This window comes from Ornithodoros turicata, chromosome 3 (assembly GCF_037126465.1).
Source record: "Ornithodoros turicata isolate Travis chromosome 3, ASM3712646v1, whole genome shotgun sequence".
In the NCBI taxonomy this organism is placed as follows: domain Eukaryota; kingdom Metazoa; phylum Arthropoda; class Arachnida; order Ixodida; family Argasidae; genus Ornithodoros; species Ornithodoros turicata.
Window position 1 is genome coordinate 91,888,504 of NC_088203.1, and position 26,024 is coordinate 91,914,527.

At 46.7% G+C, this 26,024-nt stretch overlaps 1 protein-coding gene across 19 annotated transcripts in view; it reads left to right on the plus strand.

The window, feature by feature from the left end:
• Positions 1 to 26,024, plus strand: part of LOC135388830 (gonadotropin-releasing hormone II receptor-like) — a 774,956-nt gene that overhangs the window by 426,862 nt on the left and 322,070 nt on the right. For 4 of the 19 annotated variants that reach the window (XM_064618664.1, XM_064618662.1, XM_064618666.1 and 1 more), the window contains exons 1-3: positions 21,432 to 21,836; positions 22,170 to 22,451; positions 22,861 to 23,071. The exons of 7 other annotated variants lie outside the window; for them this stretch is intronic. The gene's annotated coding sequence lies outside the window, so the exon portion shown is untranslated. Of the gene's footprint in view, positions 1 to 21,431; positions 21,837 to 22,169; positions 22,452 to 22,860; positions 23,072 to 26,024 lie in introns of those variants that run through there. 8 more of the 19 variants (XM_064618661.1, XM_064618667.1, XR_010421518.1 and 5 more) reach the window with 6 other exon arrangements.

Below are 26,024 nucleotides of genomic sequence, written 5' to 3' on the forward strand. Positions count from 1 at the left end.
CAAGAAGAGCTGTATCAAAAAGTGAATGACGTAGCCAAGGTTTTGCAAGTGCCTCCTCTTACAAGGGACAACACTGAGGCCACTCACCGACTACCCACAAAAACGGGAAAAATACCTAAGTTTATTGTCAAATTTGTAAATCGCCATGAAAGAGACGCATGGGTTGAAAGTCGAAACGAATTAAGACGTAATGAAACTACTAGGCACGTATACATACAGGAGAATCTAACGGATCTTACAAATCAACGGAAACTGCATTACTCGGAGTAAAGGATAAAATTATAGAGAACATCGAGAATGGGCGGTACACTATCGGCCTCTTTTTCGATTTCTGGAAAGCATTTGACAGCATCCAGCACGACATACTACTACATAAACTTTTCGCATATGGTATTCGGGGTGTGGCCTATGATCTTTTCAAGAGCTACTTTGACAATAGGCAGCAGTATGTATACATACATAATCAATGTCCTTCGAAGCAGGTGATAAAGTACGGTGTACCACAAGGCTCAATTTTAGGACCAGTTTTGTTTCTATTGTACATCAACCATATTATCTCTACTCCTTATACTAATAAAATAGACATGTACGCAGATGATACAAATGTTTTTTTCAGACACACCTCAATAAGCCATTTGAATGTCACTGTAAACAAGTATCTCCATGAACTGTCTATGTGGCTCCGCGCAAATAGATTAAAACTTAACGTAAACAAAACGAAGTACCTAATATCTCGACCTAAGAATAAGCCTCTAACACCTGGCGAAGTAAAATTACGCATTCGTACGGATACCGTCGAGCAAACCCGAGAAATAAAATTTCTTGGAGTGTGGTTCCAAGACAACCTATCGTGGAACACGCATATCACTAAAGTGTCATGCGACATTGCACGAAAAACCGGTGCCCTAAGTAGAATCAGGCACGTCTTACCTAACTGGCTTAGGCACACACTCTATTATGCCTTAATCTACCATACACTTCAGTATTGTTTATTAGTGTGGGGATGCGCAACCAATACAAATTACGCGAAAATTTTTACGCTCCAAAAGCGAGCATTGCGTTTCATAGTGAATTCCCCATCAGCGTCGCAATATCATTTCAAGAAACTCAAAATTCTGCCCATTGAACAACTTTACTCACTGCGACTGGGCATATTCGTATATAACTCTTTTCACTCGGGCACTATGTCGTTGACGTTCCCAAATGCTAAATATAATCTTCGTAATCCAAATTTCGTAGTTCCTCCGCTTAGTCGTACCAGCTACGGAATGCAATCCACCGAGCACTTAATACCACATTTCATCAACACATGGAGCTACTTGTTGCATGCTTGCCCAACACTGCATAGGTTTAATCAAACATTAACAGAACTATTATTACATAACGTTGCATAATAAAGTGACACCTCCCAAATGATTTCCCTACAAATGGTTTCCTTTTTTGTCTTGTTCGGATATTTTTGACACAATTATGTAATCAAGTGCACTGCCATCATGCCTCCTTGTAGGGTCAGCCGCCTAGTCAGGGACCTTTCCCTTTTGCGGCTGGTCCACATTTCTACTCGAAATGGAAAATAAATGAAAAAAAAATAAAAAATAAAGCCACACCTACAGGATTACGTATATGTGAAGTACACGGGGTTCAAACTAAGTTGAGAACCACGGGCGTGCACTCTGCAAACCTAATGTCAGATGAAATTGGTGTGATATCGCTATATGCTGTGCGAGTTTGGTGCGCATACTTGCAACGCCAAAGACATTCCGGGAGGACCTGCAGTACCTCTTTCATTGGATCTCGGCAGCGGTTCCTAACCTAAGCAACGTCCGTATATACTTGGCGCCACGACCCGATGACAGTTTCTTCTAAGATGAGGGACTACTCTTAGAGGGTACCGGCATGCCAACCGTTTATGAAATTCAGAAAATTAGCCGAGTTCCTGTTGCAAATCAGTAGTATGTGCAACAGAAAGCTATTCAACAAGGCAAGGGAGCTTACCCTGGATATAAAAAAGTTACCAAAAAGTTACTTAGGTGTAACAATCTATGGTCATTTCGGCTGATCTACTTCGCCCTTGCAAATAGTGTCTTCCATAGCTACTACTATCACTAGCTCACGTACGCTCGAATACGGTTGCATTGAACTTGCAGCTGATGATGATCAAATGTAATAAATATGTAAGCGTGCACTCAAAGCAAGTAAAGGCTACGAGCGACGACTCAGACTGCATTGACCGCTAGTAAGTTACAAGCATGCCCTATATAAGCAAATATTATGAACTATGACGCAGTTACTGTCATTGTGACGTCTATAACCTCTCTCGATACACAAAAAAGGAACAAAGCAAATGACACCACACTGAGTACAGCAGAGCGAGCAGTTGAGAGAGAGAGAAAGAGAGAGAAAAAAGGTGATCGCTGGAGTAGTATAGTGGCGACTGTAGATGCGTTTGGCTATTGCTCGGTCATAGTCGGATTAACGAGTTGTCATATTAACGAGGGAGACAAACATGGTGCTTTTATGGGGAAGAAACGGTTCCCTAGAAAAACTGTCACAAAATGAGGACGTCAATAATACGACTGTCATAATAAAGAGTGTAGACTGTAGTCCAGAAAGGGACTAATGGTTCGGGCAATACATTTATCCCCAAAAAGGATTGAAATCGCACATTTTTGTGAAAATGTGTAGCCTGGACGACACGAAGTTGGAGGGAGAAATACTAGAAAGGGGGAAAAACGTGTAGTTGCGAACTTACCCAGGACACACTAAGCGTCTTACAGCTAAAATTACGCTTCGGAAAAGCGACATCAGAAAGACAACGAAAGGTTCTTCTTTTTATTTTTTCTCGTTAAGCGCAAACGCCGACGTAATCTATTTCAGCCTGCACACATGTTATTACGTCTGTCGAAATTGCGCTTTTGAAGCTCGGACACGTAATCCTCGGAAGCCCAATTTTCCTCTGCACGCTACCTGTCTAATTGCACCGAAGCCGTGCGGTTGACCGTGTACCTGGTTCAGCCGAGGGAGTCTATCTGCGCCTGGTAACCAGCAGAGGAATTACGGACTCACCAATCGGGAAGTCGATTTTGTTGTTTGTATTTGCCTGCTCCTCCTTAAACTTATTTCGGTATGTTCGTACTCTTGTTTCCATTTGTGCGATGCCGCCCATAGATTACTAGGGAATTTCTCGCACCATAGTAATCAGAAAAGATGGAGCACACACGCAGGCACACAAAAATGGTAATCAAGTGGCATTGTTCAGCACGCGCTCAAAAACATGCACATTACGATTACCAGAGGTACTTCACCCGCTGTCAGGTGACCCCATTCCCAGTCTTAAAAAAATGGATAATAAAGAAAATTAAGTAATCTATAATAGTTGATCAGTATTGATCAGGAATAATTGAGTTTGAGTTTGATTATAGAAAAACGTTATTAGAACACACGTTATTAGAAAACAAACGTTATTGAGAAAACGTTTATCAGAACGTTAATAGACGTTATTAGAAAACGTTTATATAAAGGCGTTATTATAAAACGTTATTAGAAAAACAAACATGTATAGTCATTTTGGAACTCTGTGTAAACGTTCTGTGTATATTTTTGAAAGAAGGTGAAGATACAACAACAACAACATAGATGAATGGATGATGATGATGATGGTGAAGATACTGTATGTAAGCAACATTGCAGAACCGTATTTCGTCAAAGAATTGCTAAGAAGCAAGCGAGTTTGTGATTATGATTCATATTACTAATCTCGGGAGGGGGGTTGGGGGATATGTTTAATGCTGATGAAAAAAAAGAAAAAAGTAGGGCAAGGTTAGCCATGGTGGAGGGGTTTTCAGTAACATGAACTGTATTTTATGACGCGTTTTAGAGTACATATTTCAAATAAAGTAAGGTAACTAGTCTGGCTAGTAAATGCTTTAAAAACGCAAAGAGCACGGCGCTGGCTAAAAACACAAACGGGGTAGGACAGAAATCGACACGCACTCAGTTCAACCATGACAATTTTGTTTATTTATTCTTATTCACTTGAAATACTTCTGGCATACATAATTTATTCCATATATGTGTCGTTAAATATCCCACAAACAGGGCCTGGAAGGTTCTACCACAGGAGAGCGATTCTGTTCGCGGAATACATCCAATACATTAAATTAACTCATACATCATTACTGAAGAATGAATACTCATTACTCATTACTCATACAACATTAAAAATACATACATCCAATGAAATTGTCATGGTTAAAGTCACCACGTAAGATCTTGTCGATTTCTGTCGTCGTGCCCTCGTTTGTGTTTTTCCCAACGTTGGGGTATTATTAAATGTGGGCGGAGCCTCCGGCATGCCCAGTCTCCGGATGAGCTTGATTTTTTTAATTTCCGTGTTAGCGCCGCGAAGCGGCTGTGGCTATGAGCGGCGTACAGATGTGGACAGATGGAGAGAGGACAGCAGGAAGGAGTTGGGGACGGGGGGGTTAGTATGCATCCTGGGCCGACTTCAGGAGGAACTTTGCCGACATTCGTCTGGAAAGTCTTGGGAAAACCCAGGGAAAACCCCAGACAGCACAGCCGGTCACAGGATTCGAACTCGTGTCACCTCCCAGTCTCGGCGTGGAAAGTGACCATTTTAACCATTATGTCACGGGAGCTGGTCCACTCGGCCGTGCCTCTGGTGGAAAAGTTTCTAAACGAAAGTACTTCTCGCCTCTTGCGCCTTGATGCAGACGTTAATATGAGGATTTAAAATATATCGGATACTCAATTTCGTTGGGGGCCCAAAGGAGAGACGGTGTCACTGCGCATGCTCACAACCTAATTTACACTATAACACCAGGAGTTGCGACGTAGACCGCGTTATATTGTTATTGCTGTTACTCACAGCCTACTATTAATTACTCGATATTTATTAAATCTTCCTCGTATCTTTCCCCTGCTTCCGTTAATTAAGCCCGTAGGGATTTGATATTGGAAAGTGCGGCTCTTTCCTGGCGCAATCCTCGCTGCTTCGCAGCTACACCGCCCGTGCTAGATTTGTTCTCGATACGCAGTTGCTTTTAATCAGGGCAATACCTTTTGTTTAACGTCTGCATGATTATATATCGGAGGTAGTCAGAATAAAGGTCAAAGTTAGGAGCATCTCGATGTAACGACGAGCAGAATGCAGAATCTGCGCCTTTACGAAGTGCAGATTCTGCACGGAAGCTCGTTATTAAACCTATAGATGCTCCTAACCGTTCGAATTTTGTTCCGACTACCTCCTTCGTGGACTTGACGGCGTTTGTGTACCTTCTCTATTTACTGAATATATTCACCCTTTCACTGTTTGCAAACAGAAGGCACAACGGGAAGTTGTCTAGGGTTCCCAGCGTCAACGGCTAGATGTGGCGCCATGCCGTGTCACTCATTTCGGTTCATTCAAACTCTAATGAATGACAGGGCGTGGCGCCACATGCAGCCGCTGACGATGGGAACCGAGACAACTTCCGGTTGTGTCTTGTGTTTGTAAACAGTGAAAAGGTGAATTGGCCTGGATAATCCCCACACCGGTTGTGCTGTCTGAGGTTTTCCCTGGGCTTTCCGAAGACTTTCCATACGAATGTCGGCACAGTTTCTCCCTGAAGTCGGCAAAGGACCCTTACTGCCTCCCCCACTCTTTCTTGCTGTCCCCTCTTCATCTGTTCACGTCTGTGTTTTTTTTAATCCCGTGTTAGCGTCGCGAAGCAACTGTGGCTACGAGCGGCGTACAGATGTAGACAGATGGAGAGAGGATCAGCAGGAAGGAGTGGGGGACAGGGGTTAGTATGCGTTCTGGGCCGACTTGAGAGGGAACAGTGCCGATATTAGTCTGGAAAGTCTTCGGAAAACCCAGGGAAAAACTCAGACAGCAAAGCCGGTGACAGGATTCGAACCCGTGTCACCGCCCAGTGTCGGCGTGGAAGGCGATTATCCTAACCGCTGTGCCACGGGAGCTAGTTGTTTGTTCACGTCTGTACGCTCGTAGTACGCTCTGTACGTATGTGCATATAGCTATAGTTGCTTCGCGGCGCTACCACCGAATGCCGTCCCTTTTATGCTGGTGTTATGGTAACCCATCTTTCATTCCACGAGGAGGAATTGCTGCACTTTACACTTTAGTGCCCGTTTAAATCATTTTGTTGTTGTTTTTCCGATCTCAACACATGTTTGTTGCAAAACACACGTTTAATCGGACAGCTTAAACCGACGTAAGCATACATAGACGTACATGTGATTATATCCAGCTATGCGATATGATGCACGATCGATGCAATGCGTTGCTATGCGGTAAAAAGACTGTGGCATTCGAAAGCGACTTACTGCCACGCCTCACAAAACACAACTGAAATTCTTGCACTTTACACCTCGGAGAGGCACCGCGTAAGGGGTGCCCGAGACGGGTCCAAAAGGTGGCTCCAGTTATGGTGGAGTAAGACCATGAAGGCACCTTACACCTCGGAGAGGCACCGCGTAAGGGGTGCCCGAGACGGGTCCAAAAGGTGGCTCCAGTTATGGTGGAGTATGGCCATGAAGGCACCTTACACCTCGGAGAGGCACCGCGTAAGGGGTGCCCGAGACGGGTCCAAAAGGTGGCTCCAGTTATGGTGGAGCATGGCCATGAAGGCACCCTACACCTCGGAGAGGCACCGCGTAAGGGGTGCCCGAGACGGGTCCAAAAGGTGGCTCCAGTTATGGTGGAGCATGGCCATGAAGGCACCTTACACCTCGGAGAGGCACCGCGTAAGGGGTGCCCGAGACGGGTCCAAAAGATGGCTCCAGTTATGGTGGAGCATGGCCATGAAGGCACCTTACACCTCGGAGAGGCACCGCGTAAGGGGTGCCCGAGACGGGTCCAAAAGGTGGCTCCAGCAGTTATGGTGGAGCATGGCCATGAAGGCACCTTACACCTCGGAGAGGCACCGCGTAAGGGGTGCCCGAGACGGGTCCAAAAGGTGGCTCCAGCAGTTATGGTGGAGCATGGCCATGAAGGCACCTTACACCTCGGAGAGGCACCGCGTAAGGGGTGCCCGAGACGGGTCCAAAAGGTGGCTCCAGCAGTTATGGTGGAGCATGGCCATGAAGGCACCTTACACCTCGGAGAGGCACCGCGTAAGGGGTGCCCGAGACGGGTCCAAAAGGTGGCTCCAGTTATGGTGGAGCATGGCCATGAAGGCACCTTACACCTCGGAGAGGCACCGCGTAAGGGGTGCCCGAGACGGGTCCAAAAGGTGGCTCCAGTTATGGTGGAGCATGGCCATGAAGGCACCTTACACCTCGGAGAGGCACCGCGTAAGGGGTGCCCGAGACGGGTCCAAAAGGTGGCTCCAGTTATGGTGGAGCATGGCCATGAAGGCACCTTACACCTCGGAGAGGCACCGCGTAAGGGGTGCCCGAGACGGGTCCAAAAGGTGGCTCCAGTTATGGTGGAGCATGGCCATGAAGGCACCTTACACCTCGGAGAGGCACCGCGTAAGGGGTGCCCGAGACGGGTCCAAAAGGTGGCTCCAGTTATGGTGGAGCATGGCCATGAAGGCACCTTACACCTCGGAGAGGCACTGCGTAAGGGGTGCCCGAGACGGGTCCAAAAGGTGGCTCCAGTTATGGTGGAGCATGGCCATGAAAGCACCTTACACCTCGGAGAGGCACCGCGTAAGGGGTGCCCGAGACGGGTCCAAAAGGTGGCTCCAGTTATGGTGGAGCATGGCCATGAAGGCACCTTACACCTCGGAGAGGCACCGCGTAAGGGGTGCCCGAGACGGGTCCAAAAGGTGGCTCCAGTTATGGTGGAGCATGGCCATGAAGGCACCTTACACCTCGGAGAGGCACCGCGTAAGGGGTGCCCGAGACGGGTCCAAAAGGTGGCTCCAGTTATGGTGGAGCATGGCCATGAAAGCACCTTACACCTCGGAGAGGCACCGCGTAAGGGGTGCCCGAGACGGGTCCAAAAGGTGGCTCCAGTTATGGTGGAGCATGGCCATGAAGGCACCTTACACCTCGGAGAGGCACCGCGTAAGGGGTGCCCGAGACGGGTCCAAAAGGTGGCTCCAGTTATGGTGGAGCATGGCCATGAAGGCACCTTACACCTCCGAGAAGCACCGCGTAAGGGGCACCTGAGACGGAGTTCAGATAGTAGCTCTGGTTACAGGGGGATACATAGCCACGAAGGCAGAACAGTTTTTTTTTTTTTTTTGTTGTTGTTGTCACTTGATCCACTTTCTTACTGAGTACGTTTATCAGTCTACTCCTTCTGCACACCATCATTGTAGAACTCGTCATTACGGATCGTTTGAGCGGTCAAACAGTGGTGCAGCGTTTCCGTGTGCTGAGCTATGGCTGCCGCAGCGGCGCGGAATTGCCTCATTTTACAGCGACAGCAGCGTGCGCGCGCCGTGTGTCCCAGATGGTGCGTTCATCACCCCTTTACTATCTATATATACTTTAGTATCTTGTCTTTTGATAACATCTTCCGTTTGGCTGTGTTTAAGCGACATTATTATAGTGCAGAATATTAAAGCGTAGTGGTGCGCAAAAGATCACGAAGTTCTTTACCTTTGTATATGCAGGGCGTTTCACGAAAAATGGGCCCAAGTTTTTAAAAAAAATCGTTATAATGTGAAAAAAAAAACGTGAAAAAAAAGAAAAAAGAAAGTGATCATCGCACATCAGAATGACATGGTATTACAAGTAGCGTGAGTATACTCAAAAACATTATTGTTTTGTAGTTAACCAATTAGTGAAATTAATTAGTTTTAGTTTTTTTAATTATAAGGATTAGAGCCAAATTGGCAATCAGAAAATTGTAACGGGCGACACGACGACACGAAACCCGTTGATTACAAAGTTGTACAGCTCCGGTCAACCTTAGTAATAACACTGGGAAAAAATTCGGTCTAATTTCCCACTGCAATAACAGCCACCCTTGGGGCACTGGGGGAACGTTAATTGAACAAAATCATTGCATTATACTGACAGAATAATTTTGTTCAGTTAAGATGTCCTCATGGCCCCAGTGGCTGCCGTAACCGCGCTCGGGAACGGTACCATATTTTTCCAGCGTTATTATTAAGGTTGACCGGAGCTGTACGTCCAACGGGTATTTATTTTATTTATTTCTTTACCCGCAGGGGCAGTTATAAGAAAGTTGTGGTGGCAGAACAAGTTAACGGTCCTTCCTCTTCCCTCTGATCAGCCATCTCCGCTAATAAGCGGAACAAAAGGAGGACTATCCCGTAATTCTCCTCAGTTACACAGCTGACCAAAGAATGGCTCTGGTATGATGGACTAGAGACGCGAGATAGAGGATGACGATGACAATGGATGACAAATTGCATTGCGGCTGCGTTTCCGTCTCACAATATGCGATAGTAGACTGGACGGCAACAGCTATTGAAGAAACGGGATTACGTTTGAGCACGGTACACGTTACCTGATACCGAACCATTTCTGCACCTATTTGTACAAACCATAACGTACCGTGCATAGCTAGGTAACGAGCCGCCTATTTGCAACGCTAAATTTGCCCTACTTTTTGTTTCGCGTTGCAGCGGCAAATGATAGTACATCCGTAACTCGTAATACTTACCGACTGTTCCTCTTCGAATCCGTCTTCTGTATTTGAAATGTTGTGGCATTGTGTGGATTCCATGTCGACAAACTAAGGAAAGGCCGGTAAAGCAGTGGGTACGACCGCCATGTTGAATGCTCATTGCTCACGTCTTGTGTTCTCTGTATTACCTCAGGCTTCAGTGGCTTGGTCACATCTGTGCTGTACAAGGAGTTGCACGCATCATTCGAATGTGCGCCAAATGTAATGTTCCACACGGAAGACGCCTTGCCTCCAGCCTAGGACACTGGAACGTAACTTTATTGTTTTCCTCCGCCACCTCTTCCTCTTCGTCTTCTGCCCAACACATACCCCTCCCCCCCTCTTTTGGTTAACCGTCCCTCCGGGGACGGTACAGGATAACGTTTCCAATGGTCGCCATTTCAGCCGTCCCTCGTGGTCCTTTATAGCCCACCGCCCACTTTAGAGTATCGCCTCTAGCGATGAACCTCCCCACTCTCCAAAGTCAACATAAAGTTGTTGGTGTTGCCAGAAGAAGTTTCGCACTCGTGGCCTGTTGTTGTTTTGCTTGATATATGATGGGAAGCACGCACCATCAGGTTCACGATATAATCTTTATTCCACCATCTTTATTATCCCCCTTGGTTGCCAGCACAACAATCAGCCCAGAGTGTATGCACGTACATGGTTGATAGATGATATCGTGTATTGTGGATAGTACAGTCACATGGGTAACATATGACACCCTTGGCCTGCGTGCGTACTTCCGCCTGACTCATATACAAACCATCCCCTCAAAGCGCATTCCAGTAGATATCTTTATGGCTACTTCTGGTCCCTGCACAGATTCCCATGAGTTCATCCCGTACCAGCAAACGTTCGAGGCATTTATTTGTGGAGCACGCCTTGGGGATCACAAGATAGCGATGGAATGCATTCGATAGCGACAAAAACAAGGCGCTCGAATGAGGTAGCTAGTCATAGATAGCTAAGCAAGATGGATCTAGATGATGCCACAGCAGCCCGTTCACGCGAAGTGTTGCTTTTGGTAAGTATTGGCTCGACCATTAAGAAGAATGTAGGAGCTCGCTGTTTCCTCAATAAATCTGCACCCGTACGGCATGTCTTGAAATGGAGGAGATGCGATTCTAAAATATATGTCGTACATCCGTTCTTCGTCCTAATCCACGTGTATCATATATACCGAACCGTGCATCATGCACCTGTGCTAAGGATACTGCGCGATGGTCGTCAAAGAAAAATGAGCGCCCCTGCGCTATATTTCGTCGTAGGTAAACTCTCGGAAATATGGAAGAAGAACGAAGGAATCGAACGACACGTGGCGAAGAAACGGTGACGCTGATCGGATCTCAAAAAGCACTTGCTCGTACATCCCGCAGTGTATGTTCCTTGCAAGTTTTATGTTCCTTGCCAAGTTTATCGTTCAGAATGTGATCGGAGTCAATCCGGGAAAGGTGAAATCATTATGAGAAAAAGAAATGAAATGCTGCATCGAGGCTGAAACCCTGCCACGCGACGTACCGGTACTGCCTCTTCGTGCTGGTGAACGTCGGCAGAATAGCAACAACGGTGAAGTGAACTGTGCGTCTTTTTTTTTTTTTTGCTTTGGTGGGACGCAGATTAAAAGCATGGCACGTGCGCGCTGACGTGGTTCACATTGCGTGGAGAAGAGGGAAGCAATCGTTAAAGCAAGCAGGCGAAACTAAGAGATGAAAAAAGATCTCACTACTTGGGGCCGCTATTGTCGACTATCACTCTCAGGCGCGCCTCATGCTTTTCGTTTATTTGTTTTTTTTTTTCTCACTCAATGAGTAGGTGTGCTACTTGTGTAAAGTGGTTTCAGGAAGGCTAGGGCGTGAAGCTCACGCACAAACGAAACAAAACGAGGTGCAATGCTTTCTAAGCAAGGGCGAATTCTGGCGACACAGGAAGAAATTCTAGCACTAAACAGTATTCGAGAGATTTTTTCGCGATAAATATATCGACGTTATTTCGCTTCTTCGTAGTCTAGTTAGGAGTAAAACAGTCGCTCTCACTAATTAAAAATATCACACTGATACTTGAGAACAATACAGTAAAAGAGAATGAGGGAAGGTGTCTGATATGTCTGATACCAAATTCTGAACGGAACAGTAGATTGCGGGGCTACGAATGACTGTTTTACGGAGAGGGAAGAAGTTCAATCTTTAGGCTTAAATATTCCGCATTAGTCATATAAACCAATCTGCGCGCGTCACGTCACGGTTTCCGGCGGCGCTGCTGATGGCTTTCATGCAAAGTGGGTATGCCGCAATGCCGTAAATCCTTCGGGTACACAACTCGATGGGGAAAGGGTGGCGAAATGGTGGTTTCATCAGTTTCCGCGCAACGCAGAACGAAGGAATCGTTTGATTGTGAATCGTTTTTCGTGAATCGCTGGAATCGCTTTGTTCACTTAAACGGAAAGATTCCCTGACAACCTTTGTGAGATTCCCTCACGATACCTGTATACAAATAAACGGCTCTAAGCATGAATCGGTGCGCGGTAGTAAATCAGCGCTGTTTTCAGAAACGCCCCGATCAAACAGCTCGCCTAAGGTGAAGTAATTGTGTGCTTCCAGTGACTGGCACGCTTGTACAGTATCAGCAGTGAACTGGCTCGGCGAAAATATGAGATAAACTACAATGCGATTTTTTTATTGCGTGTTAGCGCCGCGAAGCAACTGTGGCTATGAGCGGCGTACCGGCAAAGTACCTGAGAGTTGGAAGCAAGCCCGAGTTGTCCCACTGCTGAAGCCGGGAAAATCGCCCTCTCAGCTCTCTTCTTTCAGGCCAGTGAGCTTGACTAGCTGCCTTGGCAAGTTGTTGGAGCGCATGATCCTCCACAGAATCGAGCAGTGGCTCGAGAGGCACTCCTTCTTCCCGCAGGAAATGTCAGGATTCCGCCAGCACAGGTCTTCCATGGACTCTGTTCTTGACTTCATTACGTCGGTGGAAGAAGCAAAGGCGCGTAAGAAGACAGTGGTGGCTGCGTTTCTTGATGTTAAACGCGCTTACGACGCCGTGAGTCACGCCTCCGTTCTGCATCCCCTCACTCAAGCCGGCCTACCCTTCAGAGCTCTCATGGATTAGGGACTTCCTCCATGGCAGGCAACTATTCGTTCGCACCCATCAAGGGGATACGGTGCAGGTGTCGCCGAGTCATGGAGTTCCACAGGGGAGCGTATTGAGCCCAATTCTGTTTAACGTGGCCATGGCGGGTCTTCGGGGCTGCATTGGAAAGAAACTGTCAATTTCGATCTACGCGGATGACATCTGCATTTGGACCAGCGGCAAATTCCGTCCGGCCATCCAGCGGCGCCTGCAACACACTTCGAACACTGTTGAGCACTACCTCGCAACGGCCGGCATGGGCATCTCGACTGAAAAGTCCGTGGTACTCCTCCACGAGAAGGAACATGCATCCCTTCCCTCTTTCAGTTGCTGGTGTACAGCTGAGAAGTGCATCTTTTCATCGTTTCCTAGGTGTCACGGTAGACGCCAGGCTGTCTTGGGTGAAGCACATAGCGAGCTTGGAAGTCAAGGTCCACTGGTGGATTGCGGTGATCAGGCATCTGGCAGGCATGAAGTGGGGCAGTGCCGTGGCGTCGCTTTTGGCCGTCCACCGAGCTTTGGTTCGCGGGTCACTTGCATACGGCTTGCCTGTGTTGAATGGCCTACCACCTACCTCAGTCCATAAGCTTCAGTGCCTCCTGGCGCGCAGTCTCCGAGTGTGCTTGGGTGTCCCTCGGGCGGCAGAAACCCATGTGGTCATTGCTGAGGCTAAGGAAGCCCCGCTTGAAGTGCTTCGCTACGGAGAGACGTGTCGGCTGTACCTCCGCCTTCTAGCTCACCATCGGCGGCATCCGCTAGTTAGGCAGCTCCGGGCACGCAAGCACAGCAGCGTACACCCATGTGCCTCTCAACTGAAGACTAGCATACCTGACTTTGTGGTCGCACCCACAGCTCCCAGCACTCCTCCTTGGACTTTTCCGACGCCCTGCATCTCCCTGTCGGTGCCTGGGCTAACAGGGAAGAAAGGCAATGTCGCTGCGTGTGTGACGAAGCAGCTCACTCTCGATATGATGAGCTCGTGTTATGAGACTTCCACCGCAGTTTTCACGGACGGCTCAACCACGAGGGGAAGTTCGTCGTCTGCCTTTGTCATTCCCTCCGAGTCAATTTCAGATGGCCATCATCTCTCACATATAAACATGCGCTGAACTTTATGCTATTCTTTTCACCTTGCGGAAAATTACTGACAACCCCTTTCGCTCCTGGGTTGTCTTTACGGATTCCAGATCTGCGCTGCAATGTGCGGCAACTATGGGACTTCGCGGCTTCGTCAGTCCTGTGATCATTGAAATTCTACAAGTATACAAGAAAGCAAGCGCACAGGGCCACTCTATCGTCTTCCAACTTCTGTCGAGTAGCGCAGAGGACACGCCAGGCTCTCACTGGCTTCATAACTAAGGACACTATACCGCCGGAAGCCCCCTGGTCTCTACCGGTCCCGCAACCTTTTGTACGCCTCCCAAACCTTCTGCAAAGAAGAGATCAGGTCCCCGCTCAAGTCCTCCGAGCCCACTTTCATGCTCTGGTAGACGAGAAGTTTTCTACGTTTACGGCAGTATATACTGATGGCGCATCCTGAAACAACAAGTCCGCCTCAGCCTTTGTCATTCCATCCGAAGGCGTCGTGCACGGAAGACGCCTTTCACATCCAACCTCCTCCACAGCTGCGGAACTCTATGCCATCCTTTTCTTTCTACAACACATCGCTGATTTTCCACCCCGGGAATGGGCAGTCTTTACAGATTCCAAATCTGCACTTCAAGCAATTGAAAATTCCGGCATACGAGGCCCATCCGCACCCCTAGTCACAGACGTGTTAATGGCTTACCACACTATCTACGCCGCAGGCCACAGGCTAGTTCTCCAGTGGGTTCCAGCCCATTGTGGTGTCGTGGGGAACGAGCAGGCCGACAGCGCCGCAGAAGCAGCACTCTCGTATCGGAAACGGACCCGTATTGTTCTGCTCAGAGGAGACCGCCGTTCAATTCTGCGACGTCTAGTGACACCCCTGGCTTCCCGCCAACGGACAACCGACATTCTTCCCTCCTCTATGTTGAACAGAGTTGATCCCACGCTCGCTTTCCGCATGCCACGAAACACATCTCGTCAGGATGCTGCATTAATCCACCGAATGCGCCTCGATGTGGCCTTTACAGCTCAGTGGCGTTACCGCTTGAGACAAATTGATTCTCCCACCTGCTGCCACTGTGGTGCTCTTGAGGACCTGGAGCACATTCTTCTTCATTGCCCTCACTACGAACCTTCCCGAACCACACTCTCAGAGTCTCTTCGTCAGCTGGACTCTCGCCCTTTCTCCCTACCGAAATTGCTTGGTCCCTGGCCCAATCCAGCCCAGCAACGCTCTGCGCTCAAAGCTCTTCTGACATTTCTGGACACCATCGGACTTCGATCGTTATTGTGAAGGGGCTCGTTATTTTATTCCCCCCATTCCACCCAGCAATGGGGTAGAGTATCGCCTGTAGCGATGAAACTCCCCACTCTCCAAGGCCGAAAATAAAGTTGTTGTTGTTATCGTCTTCCAGTGGATCCCGGGTCATGTGAGCATCAGCGGAAACGAGGACGCAGATCGAACAGCCGCAGGCGCGCACCAGTACACCCGCCGTGTCCCTATCATCTTGTCTCGGGGGGATCGCCGTTACTTCGTCTCAAGCCTCACTGGCCCCATGATGCAGTCACGATGGCAACGTGACATCACCACCCACTCTCTGCTTTACTCCGTTGACCCCACATTGTCCCTTACTCTCCCCCGGCAAATGCAGCGTTCCTTTACCACAGTATTCCACCGCATGAGACTTAATGTGGCTTTTACACCGGCTTTCAAACACCTCCTCGGTGTCGGCGCGTCCGGCCTCTGTTCCACACGTGGTGTGCGCGGTGGCCTTCATCACGTCCTCCTGGTCTGCGGACAGTACGAGCGCGAGCTCGCCCTCATGAAAACTGCTCTCCAACGCTTCGATCAACGCCAGTCCGACTTAGCCAAATTTAGCCATGGTCGGACACCTTACATCTGATGCAAGGCCTATGAGCTGTTGCTGAGTTCCTCTCCAGCACTGGATTAATGGACTGGATTAATGGATTAATGGAACTCATCATCATCATAGGACTATCATCACTTTCTCATCCCTTCCACAAGCGCAATGGGGCAGTGTACCGGCATAACGGCGGAGAATAACCCACCACATCATCATCCCATTTATGTGTGTGTGTGTGTGTGTGTGCGCCACTTCTTCAATAAAAAAACATAGTGAAGTGACCAGAAGCAGTGTCTCTCACATAATGCTGGCTCACCTACTCCAAGTCAAGCCTTGTTATAAGGTCGCTGATATGAACGATGGAGGATATTCCTTTCTAGAAGTTTATTATTATTAATTCGGGGCTTTACGTCGCGAGACAACTGTGACCATGAGCGACGCCACAGTCGTCTTGAAGTTCCTACCGCTAAAATACATACTTAGTGAAAAGTTGATCCCGAAAAACAGGGGCAAATCTTAAGGCTTCGAAAGTGTTCGCCACTTAACGCAAGGACAGTGCCCCAGAGCTGAAGGAACCTCGTACCATCATGCAACTAACACTGGGTACGTTTTCTGTTATAAGAAAAAAGAAAACATGTACCGGCGATATCGTTCTCAGGAAGAGTTTTACAACACTATTTTTACTATACTATCTAAGGAGTAATTAGACTATCAATGATTGCGGTTGAGGAAAAGGTACTACGTCCGCTCGTAGACCGCAGACCTAACAACGAAAATGTTCAAAAGACGCGGTTGATCAGTGTACTGACCTCCCATGATAATATTTGCTGTGGAACAGTTAGATTTTAGAGGGTGTTTCCTGTTGGCATTCATGTGTGAAACGAAGTAAACGAAAATGACTGAGGTAAGCTCGATCTATATAGGCACGGCATGAACACTTAGAGTATCCATGTCAAGAATAAGTGGAATAATATTAATAATTATCTCTTTATTGAACGGCCTAAGCCTGGATGGCATATAGTGCTTTGTCCGACAACAGCAACGGTGGTTAAAAGAGGCATCGAACAGCGATAAACAACAACAGCTATTGATAAACTGCAGATCAATCAACAGCAGTGGTCAACAAACTCAACTACCCCCCGACCCCCGAACAAGAAAGAAGGAAGAAAAAGACTAACTGCGGTTAAACGTCAGCACCACAGCAATAAAGGTTCCGCAGGTCGTGTTTTAATTTTGCTTTCGAGTTTGTTTGGCGAAATGCGCTACGTGGAATTTTAGTAGTCCACCTTATTCTGTAATCACTTCGCCCCATTTGGATCTTGACCCTTCGTAGTTAGATGGTTTTCCTAATTCGTTTTTCTACGTTCGTTACTACATTACATATTGCCTACCTTGCCTATTAACAGGTTCCTTTAGTGTTTAAAACGCAAGTGATATTCAGAACGCCGTGAATGAAAACATGCATCCTTGATATGTATCCATACATTCATGGCGACGGACGCAAGTGTTCCAGAACGAGAAAAATAGAGAGAAACTGATGTTCTGAGGCTGGAACAGCATAGAAGGGACAGATACAAACAAAGCCTCAAATTGCCTAAGAAATCAACGATGAAAGATGAAAGTCACTGAAAAGGTTAGCCAGCTGTAGTGATCGAACCCACATCTTATGGATTACCGGTAATCCAGAAGATGCGGGTTCGATCCCTACAGCTGGCTAACCTTTTCAGTGACTTTCATCTTTCATCGGAGAAAAATAGATTTGCATTCAAAAAAAAAAAAAAAAGAAAAGACATGAAAGCAGCGTTATTTACTATTAATATTAGCGACGTGAACGTCAATATCATTCTCCTTACCCTTCCTGACGCTTTTGCGTACCCAGCGTAAATGCTTCAGTTGCGACAGCGTGGAAAAGAAAGCCCTTCGTTACGGTAACTTTGTGTTTACCAGCACAACATGTCGTTACTGACGACGGACTAGCACAAAGATCATATTGTCCATTGTGTAAAGTGATTTTCGTCAGCGCGCATTCAACCTAGCTTCTCCCTAAATATTAGGCAACGCGCTACTTTGTGAACACCATACATTAACGCCACGTTGTGCATAATTATGTTTGCGCGATCATTGTTGTCGGCCTCTAATGACAACACGCGTCGAGGCTGTGTTTGTATGCTTAACCAGAAATAAGACGCCTAACGAAACAGGCGACGTCGTTCGTATTTCACCTCCGGTCGATTTCTGCTTGGTAAATTAATAATAATGTTAATAATAATAATAATTTATTTTTGCATTGGTGGCCAAAACCAACCCGTGGGGCCTTCTGATTGGTGGGCCTCGTTAAATGTTGACATTAAAGTTGTCATTAAAGTTAACATTAAACATTAACCTCAATAAAGTTTGGCTCTGCCGCAGTGCGTTGTTGTGTGGTGAAAAATAAACTTTTGGGTGACCTTTGCTCATACATGCACACATATGCTATACAGTATTAAGTTTCAAGTTATGCTAATTTAGAACCGCTTCATGGCGTTACATAGTTGTGCCATATAATCGGTTTCTTTACCGGCTACGCGTGAAGTTTTTCGCACGTTTTTCAAAACGCCCAAAATCGAGCCATCATGTACAGCATCAACGATCATGCTGCGTCATCGCGCTGCAACGATGCCGTACCGGGTCCCGTGCTCCTCCCGGAATGGTACTTGGGCGTCGTCTATCTGAAATCCCTTTCTTTTTTTTTTCTTTCTTTCTTTCCTGGGAATAGCAAGCCGCCGTAGCGCAGGCTAACCTTTCCCTCCTATTTTTTTTATATATAATAAACATATCCCCCCCCCCCCCCGGCACTGCCTCTGCTTCTCTTTGGCTCCCCTTGATTGATTGAAAGAAAGAAAAAAAATGGGGATTGTAGCCCTCATCACGAGGGCCGGCTACCCCAGATCACCTAAGGGAAGGAATTCCAGACACATCCACCATCACCCACTGGAGATGTCGCGAAGCGGCGACGAACGCCACAGACAGGTCATAGCCCATCTAACAGCTTGGTGTCCCTTAAAAACTGTGTAACGGCTCGCAAAGCTGGCAGTTGAGTGCTCATTGGCCATGGGCCCAGCACCTTCTGCACTCCGAAGGGTCGATTGTCAACCCGGCCTAACGCGGCTACAAGTCTGTCACGACACGCAGAGTATCTTGGGCACGTAACTATAATATGTTCGACGTCTTCGATTGAGCCACAGACTGGACAATTAGGAGAGTCCGCCTTCCCAAGCCTGTACAGGAGTCTTGCACTTGGCTCCCCTTCGTAGCCGTGTTTGGCATAGATCCTTTGTGCGCAACATAATCAATAAGGGGTCGTTCCTCCACGAGCGGGAGAAAACAGACAAGTGTGTCGCAAGCAGTACACGTCTAACTTCACTAGAGATTGTTGTAAAGCACATGAACGTCAGAGTCCTCTAACAGACATGCAGCCACGTGTCGACATAAACTCAGCGACAATGTAAACTATCTTCTTACAAAATTGATGTGGAACGGTTAATCCGTGTACGAACTCGGGTTTCAACTACCCTCGTTTCATAGAGTCGGACAGCTCTACATTTCAAACTGCCATTACGTCGCACTAGCAACTTAATCCATACTTGTAAAGTTAAAAATGACTTTCATTCAGCCTTCCGTTATTGTGAAACCTTTCGTCCCATAATCACACACCATCTGAAACTCCTTTCTCTCTCTCTCTCTCTCTGTGCAACACTCAAATCGCCGCCAACCATAATAATCGCTCGTCGAAAACCCAATTCGACGGCGCGACGACGTCTTTCCAACCGCGCAGCTGCCGACAACTGGCAAACTTCATTCCCCCTCTCTCTCGCGAAGCAAAGCCTCCCGGAACGCGGAAAGTCACGTCGGTTGTCTCGTGTGGAACGCCAATTTAACCGGTTCGTACACGCTCCTATTCGCACGCGCTTCTCTACCCAGAAGTGGTTCACGTGTAGCATCCCGCCACGGGAAAAGTAATATCCGATATGAACGAGCACATACGGCGAACAAGCGTGTCCTCCTACTTGGGCTACGTTTTCAATACGAGACACGTGAAACCGTCCCCGGTTCCGAAGGAAGAGAGGATAACACCGGCGCAATACGTTGATGGGCGGAAAAGATATATGAGCTGATGGGTTCCGACTCGTCATTCTGTAGATAAGAAGAGTGCCATTCGTATTTCGCATGCCGTTAGGGAAAGGACAAGGAATTGCGATTAAAGCTTCGTCTAGTCATCTCCTAAATCTTCGCTCTTTCGGACGCATTATCTCGTTAGTTTTTGTCTCTCACAGAGAATTGGAACGATTTATACTTTTAGTTCGGTTATTTCGAAGAGCAATCAATTCAAACATTTAAAGAAAGCTCCCAACCGCGCCATTTGTAACGCTCAGAAGAACCGTAGTAGTGATAGATATTGCATTTGGTAACAATGGGCCGCTCAGGTTACATGCGACACGCACACGCACGATAAGATATATCAGAAAACAATGGAAATCATGTATCGATAGTGTGAACAATGGGTTCCCAGGTTTCAATAACATGCGCCGCCAGGATAAGGTAACGGTTAACTCGGGTAAACAATGGGAACTCACGTGTCGATAGTGTTTGATGGGCACCTGGATGCACGTTTAATGACATTTAATAACACGCAATGACATGTAATAACGCACAATGACATGTAATAACACGCAAATGACATGTAATAACACACAAATGACATTTAATAACAGGCAATAACATCTGATGACATTTAATAGTATTTTTCCGATCGGGTTGACGTCAGTCCGTCACCTGGTTTGGTTGCCGCGTCAGAGCGCCAGGTAGTTTCGGTTCCCACCAAGCGCCCTCTAGTTTTCAAGCTTTGGCCGTCTGTAGTTTCGGTTTCGGTTTTAAATGAATGGACGCCAAGCTTGGTTGCTCCACGTGTAGTTCTGGTTTCAGTTTCGAATTCCTACGTGTTGCCAGATGCCCTCTGGTTTCAAGCTATTGACCGACTGTAATTTCGGTTTCAAACCGCAGCACGCTAGTTTCGCTGTGACAACGTCAACGCAGGTTTTTGAATGGTTACCAGATGTCCCTCTAGTTTCAAGCTTTTGACCGTCTGTACTTACGGTTTCATTTGACAAAAAAATAAATGCCGCGTCACAGCATGATTTTTTCCCCCCATTTGATAAGTACACTCAAATAATGATGTACATCAGAGACCAGACAACACTGTATATATTCCTTTTTTATTTCAGCACATTATTTTACTACTCTTTTATTCAACTAACGAAAGATATGTTACAAATTACTAGAGTCTTGCTTGACTTCATCCTTGTACAGAAGCAATCTGCAAAAACAAAGGGAAAACGAAACATCCTGTGAATGCTCTTCTCAATCAGGACAAAGTCTACGATGACTCAAATCTCGATCAGGTGTCACGCAACAACAACAAGCAGCATTATCAAAGAATCGGTTAACGTTTTCCACTTTCCGATATGTCTCTGTTACTGTGTCATGCATTTGCATAGGAGTACGACGTTTGGAAGTAAATAACCCAGTGACAACAATCACAATAAAATAGAGGTGTTCTATACACGCACATTTCCAAACTTGTGTTGCGCATTGCGACAACAGCATACAACGAATCGAGAAGCATTGCATGACTACGTATTGCGGTTACCAGCTGTGATGGTTTCGAAATAAAAATAACAAAAAAAAAAAGGCATAAAGACAAGAGGTATACTCACATCCTTTCAAAGTTGCGTCGTCGATGAAGGTCTGATCGGTCTCAGTCGTCGACAGCTAGCTTATAAGACCCTTCATTTTTGTTTTATTTCAAGGGAAGGAAGGATCACGTGAATGCATCGTGGACAGCTTCTCCTTTCGCAGGAGCAGCATGTGAAATGCGATACCTCTTGCCGACGCGCTCTTTTTTCTTCTTCTTTTGGTATGATAACACAACCGCGAAACACCCGTCTGGCTTTTTCCAAACGCTCTTTGGGAACACCAACCACACACACACACAAAAAAGAAACCGTTATCGCCCTCGCAAGATGAATTTTCGACTGGTGGTATACGCTGTCTGCCACGTACGAGCTTCCAGCAGTGAGTGTGCCACGTAAGAGCCAAGTGATGTGAGTATTTCAAACCATTTCTTGTGTTACAGTGTGTCTTATAGCTAAATGAAATGCGGGCATGTATTTGTTTTAAATTCTTTTTATTGTTTCGCTCAGATGAGACAGCAGAGACATGGTAGCCGATTTCGAAAGAGTGATACCGTAACCGCTGTGCTTTCCATTCCCAATGAGTCTTGCAATATTGTACACATTGCCGGGACATCGTTCTATTACTTGCCTGGGTTCGAAGCTTATTTCACATAGCTTCGAGCACTCGAAGTTATAATAATTGTGCGCGACATTTGCTTCTTTCAAGCAATGCCATAGTTGACGTGTATCATTTTGCGACAGATTTACTCCGTATCTCGTCGGATGACCATTGCTGAGCCAAAGGCGTACGGCAGTTACTGCAGCTGGACATCGGTGGACGTAGATGTTATGGTCAATCTGAGTCACGGTAGTGCATTTTCCCTGTTTCAGTGTTGGTTTTGTAAATTCTGTTGTAGCTACGAAAACGAACTGGGAAACAGCACTCAGAAAGGACAAGGTGTAGCAGAACATCTCCGGACATCTATTTACCATGACGACCTACAGTAAAATGAGACAACTCGTCATGGATTTCAATATTTATTGGTAAGCGTCTTTGGGTGACAACCTATTTTGCAACAGGTCAATTGTCATGTCGTTTATGTACACAGCCAGGTAATGGTAGCCAGTCTTCATTGCGTAGTACATGATACATAGACTTTCGGCCACCAGTTGCATTACGTCGACGTCACGATCACCGTAATAGCTGAATATTGAGCTCATCTGTTTTCCCCATTCGGAGACCAGGTCGAACGGGTGGTCGGATAGGTGCTCACACTTCCTGTGCACCCTGGCATACATTGTTTTTGAAGACTCCCACACAGTCTTTTTCGCGGGAAGGTTCAGAGGCAGGGACTGGAACAGGAAAATGTCTCTGGTTATCTTAAATGCTGCGACGAGCACTGTGTCGTCCGTTGACTTCGATGAACCGCATTCTAACACGTCATTCCAACAGGTATGAGGACGGCGACATTTTCCTTGGAGTTGATGATCCTGGGTAACGTCCCGCATGCCGCACACATCATCACCCGATTGGGACCAGGAATCGCCAGCGTTGGCTGGCTGTTCGACATCGGACCAGTGATCGCCAGTCATTTCGTCGTCGGTGGTGGCAGGTAGTTCTCCGGAACCCAAGTCCTTCTACGACTTCCAGAAGGTTGCAACAGGTACTGCACCTTTCCATTCCGAACGCGTCTTTTTATAATGCGGTGGCCCTTTCCAGGCTGCACACGTGTTAATTCGCTTGCATAAAATTGACCTTCAATAGGTTCTTCCTGCTGGTCACGTAAGAGATAGGTATTCGGGTAACCAATCTTGACTGCTCTCACCACAAAAATTTCACGCGTAAACGAACCAAGATAACTTTTGACTAACTGGTGTCTAGACTTTGCTATTCTGACAAGCTGGCCAACGCGAAAACGTGGCTTCTCTGGGGGTTTGCTCGGAGTAGGATAGAGCTTTTGTCTAAATAAATGCTCATTTTCTTTGTTGACATCCACAGGTCGTGCCGACAGAGTTCTATGAACACGATGATTATATGCTTTGACCAGAGGCTGTAAAATTTTCAAGTACGATTTATGTCCCTGATATTCAAAAGCACGATAAAGTGGCGTCATAAGACTTCGAATAGATCGTTCTGCAATACTTGCTTTCGTATTTGAATTAGTGTGGAAGAGAGATATCCCTTTTGATTTTAAAAATGCTCCGACTGACTTATTGGTGAACTCTGTACCTCTGTCTGAATGAATCAGTCTCGGAGTCCCAATACGTCTAAAAGCGAGTCTCAGTCCGCGTATAATTTCCGCTGCTCGTTTATTCTGCACAGGCACTACAGCAAGCATACGAGAAAATGCGTCGATACAAAACAAAAGATAGCGAAAACCCTTGTTGTATCTCGACAGTTTCTGAAGGTCTTTCAAATCTATTTGGAATATATCCTTCACACCCAAAACGATGGTCTTCCGGAACTGACGTGGTCGCTTAAGTTCTCTGAAGAGAGAGTACACATCACTGGTTTCCAGGAACTTGGCAACCTTCGCCGGCTTTTCACCGATCGCTCGTGCGAGTCGTTGAACACCACCTAGAGCACCAGGATGGTATACGTCCACGTAAGCAGCCATTAGCACAATTTTCTTCCACGAACACGAAGTCCATCGAATGACAAGTAGGCATTTATAACGGCTGCCACGTCACCTTTGTACCAAGAGGGCGATCGATTGTGCAGTTCGTATTTTATAAGCTCGATGACGGAACTTCTTGGAACAACGCGAGAATGACAGATAATCCTTCCCTCTTCATCTATCGCAAATACGGTCTTTAGCATCTGCAGAATGGCGAGGGCCTTCTTCCTGTGTCGTGCGGGAAAATGCGCCAGAATGTTTTCGTCCCGAAGGTAACCACAGTGTTCCTGTTGCGTTTCCAACGTGCTCAATACCGGTTCCATTCTCGAAGTCTCTTAGCCGCTCTTGTGATAACCGGAGAAATGCGTCGACGAGGTGTCTCAGGTGTAAACGTAGGACTACCGGCTGATGGCTCTGCAGTCTCCTTTTCAAGTCGAGATGGATGTACGATAAGTGTCGGTATATTTAGCTTGACCAATAGTGGTAGGATCCTCTCGAGATACGCGGGTCGCCACACATTTCGCGCTCTTGTGACCAAATAATAAACAAGGTCTACAACGTTGGTATTTGGTATTTGTTCACCATTGACAATGAGCTCAAACGTTTTACTATTCCAGCCGAGCACGGGTTTTAGTAAACGCAGTAATTGGCTTGCTCTCATCTTGTAGCCGCTGCTCATAAAATTAACGATGGCATCTTCCTCCTCGTCCGCTTGAATCTGTGTCTGCTCTCTTGTCGATGCCACATGATTTGTCTCCTCACCTGCTGCACTAGGCTGTCTTAATGTGTTCGCGGGAGGATGCAATAGCTTGTGCAAGTACTGGATGATCTCCTTGGCCTTGATATCATCAGGCTCCTGTTTATTCAATATCGACGGAATAGTGCTTTCCCGATAGGGAACAAGCTCGTATTTCTGCATTATTTAAATGCCGATTGCTTTTGCGATGCTTTTGCCCGCTAAACTTGAAACGAGACCTAACAAGGGGGGCAACAAAAATTGCAAAAACCCGCCGGACTGATGAAGAATCCGTTTAATTTTCTTCACATCTGCACGGTCTTGCCTGGAAGCCAGTGTCCTAATGGGTGTTGCAAAAGGCTGCAATTGCTTTTTAACTTTCGCCGGTACGTCGATGTTTCCTTTGCAGAGGTTCATACAAATCTCCCTGATTGTTCGTAGCTGTTCCCTGCTGGCATGTTGAATCAGGTTGTAACGATCTTCCCCTGTCTTTGCTTCAGCGATCATACGAAGGAAACGAATGTGTTTGTTAAGCCTTTTCATGACCTGTATACGATCTGTCTGTGATCATCCGGGAAAATGTTGGTCCACACCTTATAGTGATCGTTGCTCTGTTGAGACAAGTCGATAACTAAGTATGAGTATGGTTTCTGACAGGCATCTTTATATATCGTGGGCAACAAATCATTTCGCCCGAAAATCTGCCTGGACAGCATACGCAGCTGGTCTGTAGTGCGTGGTGAACGAAATAAAACGAGAGCCGTGCTATTGAATTGTATTGTGCGATACAAAGGGTCGTTGACGAACAGGTATTGCGAGATGAACACAGCCGTGATTGACAGGTGGTGACACCCAGCGATATAAAATTTGCAGATTTCTTTGAGTCTTTGTCGGTCGGCTAAACAGTCGTCAAATATAAATAATGAGTGGCTATAATTCTCCGGATCTGCAGGGATGTCTTGACTGAAATTTACTTCAGGAAGAGTATCGAATACCGGCTGCTTATAAAGATAGATATACCATATTTGCTTGAACGGTTTGTCAAAGAGGACAGCTCTGTGTTTAATTAGTCGTGCCACGAAGGTGGATTTCCCACTTTGACTAGCCCCTGAAATTGACACCGAGGCAGGCGTCACGAACCTAAAAGGTGCTATCACTGTCATTTCGTGCAAGGGAATGAAGTCTGGTCAAGATACGTTTCGTTAGATAAACAAGTCCGTGCTTGCAAACTGCAGGGAAAAAAAGCAAACTGCAAAGGTAGGT